Source organism: Magnolia sinica, chromosome 8 (assembly GCF_029962835.1).
Source record: "Magnolia sinica isolate HGM2019 chromosome 8, MsV1, whole genome shotgun sequence".
Lineage (NCBI taxonomy): Eukaryota > Viridiplantae > Streptophyta > Magnoliopsida > Magnoliales > Magnoliaceae > Magnolia > Magnolia sinica.
In genome coordinates, this window is record NC_080580.1 from 49,644,358 (window position 1) to 49,648,749 (window position 4,392).

General features: G+C 41.0%; 1 non-coding gene across 1 annotated transcript; it reads right to left on the minus strand.

Annotated features, from left to right (window-relative positions):
• Positions 1–3,115: 3,115 nt before the first annotated feature.
• LOC131254623 (small nucleolar RNA R71) lies at positions 3,116–3,222 on the minus strand. The gene has a single exon (XR_009175746.1). It is a non-coding gene; the product is annotated as a small nucleolar RNA R71 (small nucleolar RNA).
• Between the last annotated feature and the right edge of the window lie 1,170 nt (positions 3,223–4,392).

Sequence of the window (4,392 nt, forward strand, 5' to 3'; positions counted from 1 at the left end):
ACCGGACTAAGGATCCGGTCAAAGTCGGGTTGACCCGACCAACCTCCCTTCGTGAGGCAGTAAACACAGACATGCGTCCGTTGACGTGATTAGTGGTCGACCATGATCGTCCATTTGGATGATCAGGACGGTCCATTCAATCCAGGGGGTAGCCACGACCCTAGCCATGGAGTCCTACTCCCATGCACGTGTACACACGAGGATCACCGTCAAACGCAAAATGAATGGCGGGAACAAAGATACAGTGGGCTGCACCAAAACTCTATCAAAACCACCCATTTTTGACAGAAATTTCGCTAGGAATCCAATGGACAGGGTGAATTTCTCTGAAAACATCACTGTGGGGCCCATCAAACACCTCAGTACAGGTTTATACACAATTACACACGTCCTCATGTCTGGCCCTCCCTGGGCCATTATGCGATCAAAGGAAGGGTCGGATGTAAGATCCAAACCGTCCACACGCTGTAAAAAGTGGCCGACCACAGCCATGCAATCAGAATAGAGGTCAGGTCGTTCACTGTTCCAAAACTCTGCTAAACACAGCTGCCTCCGCAGTTCTTTTGCTGTTGCTGCGTAAACAACACTTGCACTAGCATCCACCGACTCTAACCTCCCAGCTAGGGCTATACATGAACCGGGCTAGCCCGATTAACTCGCTCGACTTAGCCCGAAAAAGCTCCACTCGGCCCGACCCGGAACTGAGTTCGATCTGGGACGAGCCATTTTCTTCAGCTCGAAACTGAGTTCGAGTCGAGTTCGAATAGGTATCAATTCGACCTAACTCGGTCCTAAACCCGACTCGGCCTGACCCAGCCCGACTTAGCCGTTTACATATATATATCCTAAATCCTTACCCTAACCATTTGAGATAGAGAAGTGAGAACGTCGCCTGACCCATAAACTTGCTGTAAGGTCCGAAACTGGCCTGAACTCGTCTGATTGCTGACCGGGCCGAGTTCGGGCTGGACATGTTGGCCCGGTGACCGAGCCGGGCCGGGTTTGGGCTAGGTATTGCTGGTGACCGGGCCGAGCCTAGTTCGACTCGGTTGGGCCCGATGTACACCCCTACTCCCAGCCAACCTTCTTTGGCTATAAAAGAGAGGGAGAGAAGGACGTGAAGATCTATCCTAGGGCGTGGGAGCAAAGGCGAGAGAGAGATAGCGTGGAGCCGGCACCAAGAGTTTCTCCTTCTTCTTTCCTCTTTATTTTTCTTCCCTTTCCCTGGCTTTATTTATGTCCTTCCTTTAAGAGATTAGTTTAATCATGATTATGATAGGCTAAACCTCTTAGCTAGGGCTAAGAGGTGAAGCTTTTAGCATGATGGGATGCTTTCTATGGTTTTGATTCATGTTTAAGTTGAACTACCTTTGATTCAAGTTTGATTATAAGGAATGCTTTTAGTATTTAATGGTTTGTTGTGACTTAAATTACAATGGATCTGCGATAGCTTTGAGCATGTTCTTTGCATTATTGTGATTATGAAATTAGGAACCCTGTTGTTCACCATCGCCCCTTGGACATGGTTGGATGATGGAATCCTTTTAATCTTCATAATTATCTCAGAGTGTTTATGGATTGGTAAATTCTGTTGTTTGCTTTGCCTCATGGATATGGTTTTGCGATGGAATCAATGCAAGTTCTCACACCTCTCACCTATTGAGGACTAGATCAAAGGAAGTTTAGAATTGATTTTTAATGAAATATCTTCCAACTGGATGAAGACAGGACTCTGGTTCCAGTTGTGTTCATGAATCAAGCATAGATCTCCTTGATCTCTACAAGTAGATCCTTGGAATCCCTAGTTTCCCACCTTTGAATTTTACAAGCTACATAATTCACAATTATTCTCTTAATTTCTCCTGATTTAGATTACATCTTCTTCTAGTTCTAGTTCTAGTTACTTTCAGACTACGTACAAGGTCAATCCCTGGGGATTCAACCTTGGTCATACCGAGATTATTACTACATCGCGACCCTATACTTGGGGTGGTGAACAAGTTTTTGGCGTCGTTCCCGGGGACTAACGATTGCATTTTTCTGAGATTAACTAGTTTTAGAATTAGGTTAAGATTAGGGATTTCTAACTTTAGGATTAGGTTTTCCTGTTTGATTTTAAGAAACTAAATTAACTTTCCTATTTTATAGGATCTCGATATAGACTTCTAAATTGGTAATCTGTTTCTAATTTTTTCTATTTTTAGGATTAGGGTTTATTTTTTGTTTTCAAAAACTAATTTACTTTGTAATTTTAGGTTTAGAATTTTCCTAATTTATTTTTAGGAACTTTATATTTTTTGTTTTTAGAAATTTTCCTTTTTAGAACTTAGTCTACTTTCTATTTTTTAGAAACTTTCTATTTTTAGAATTCCTATTTTTAGAAACCGACTTCTTTTGTTTTGTTTTGCAGGATTTCAATTAAGAACTTCTAATTTGGTAACCTCTTTCGAACTATTCTCTCTTTCTTTCTAGATTTCTATTTCTTTTCTTCTTCTTTTTTAGGTTTAGGTTAGAATCTGAGATTGAGGGCTGAGAGTGTTTCATGCCCAAGTGGGTCCGTGACAACACTTGACATCTCTTGACTGAAGGAGGATTGGTTGAGGGGTTAACTATCCATCGTAGGACTAGACACAGCTCGAGATCCCCAGAGTTAATTGAGGTTATGGCCGCAAATCAACTGGCCAATCAACCAGAGGGACAACCTCAACCTCGGGTTGGGGAAATCCAAGATGAGAATGAGGTGCATCAAGCACCCCCGCCTCGTACTTTACACGATTATTTGCAGCCGGCGGAGGTGAACATGCCCTCATGTATGGTTTTTCCAGAGAATATAGGACACATGGATATCAAACCAGGGGTGATCCAACTCCTTCCTAAATTTCATGGGCTTAAGTCAGAAAATCCATATTTATACTTGAAAGAGTTTGATGAGATCATATCCACTTTATATTTTACAAACGTGTCTGAGGACACAGTTAGGCTGAAACTCTTTCCCTTTTCTTTGAAAGAGAAAGCTAAGACATGGTTACATTCACTACGTCCCAGATCTATTAGCACATGGAATGACATGATAAGGGAGTTCATAAAGAAATTTTTTCCACATCATAAAACGAACACCCTTAGAAAGTCAATCATAAACTTCGCCCAAAAGGAGGATGAAACATTCTTCCAATATTGGGAAAGGTTCAAAGATCTTGTCAGTTCATGCCCACAACACGGTTTTAAAACGTAGCACATTACATACTTTTTCTATGATGGTTTGACATCTTCCATGCACCAATTGGTTGAGACAATGTGCAATGGGGAATTCATGAATAAAAATGTCGATGATGTGTGGGACTACTTGGATAAACTTACTGAAAATGCACAATCATCGGACACTTACCCAAAATTAAGCACCACGTATAGGCCCACTCAATCAAATGAGAGGAGTGGATTATACCTTCCGAAAGAGGATGATGATATTAATGCTAAAGTATATAATCTCATAAGAAAATTCGAGACCATAGAAATAAAGAAGGATAAGGTTAAGGAAACTGTTTGCGGTATTTGTGCTTGCAACTTTCACACAACTAAAAATTGTCCAACAATACTTGCCTTTCAAGAGGTGCTGAATGAGCAATCCAATGCCGTGAATAATTACCAAAGACCTTACAATGGACTTACCTCCAATACATATAACCCTAGTTGGAGAAATCATCCAAATTTCAGTTAGAGGAATGGATAAACTGCTACTCCTCAAGGTTTAATCAAATTCCAAATCACGGGAAGCCTTAAGAGGATCCGGTTCAAAAATATATTTGAGACCAAGAACAACTCAACCAGGAAATCATATCGGCTTTGGGATCACTTACATTATCTATTCAAAGAATAGAGTCGCACTTAACAATTAAGGGAAAGGGATGCTTCCTGCTCAACCTCTCCCTAATCCTAAACTACAATATGAGATAAGTGATTCAAGCTCTTCAAATTAGATGGAGCAAGCTAAATCTATCACCACTCTTAGGAGTGGGAAGACCATTAACAAAACCATTCCGGTTAGGGCTGAAAAGCCTAAGGAACCAGAAGATGACAATAATGATAGATCTTGCCATGCCCCACAAGAATTAGAAGCAGAACCTCAAGAGAAGCCGATTGTTTCATTTCCCCAACGGTTGGTTGCACCAAAACCTCTCTCTAACTCTCAGGATATTCTAGAGGTGTTAAAACAAGTAAAGATCAATTTCCTCTACTTGATGCCCTAAAACAAATACCTTTCATATGCCAAATTTCTAAAAGACTTGTGTACTACCAAAAGACAGCAAAATATTCGAAAGAAAATCTTTTTAACTGAAAAGGTGAGTGCCATCCTAAAGCAAGATGTGCCACAGAAATTCAAAGATCCCAGTAGCC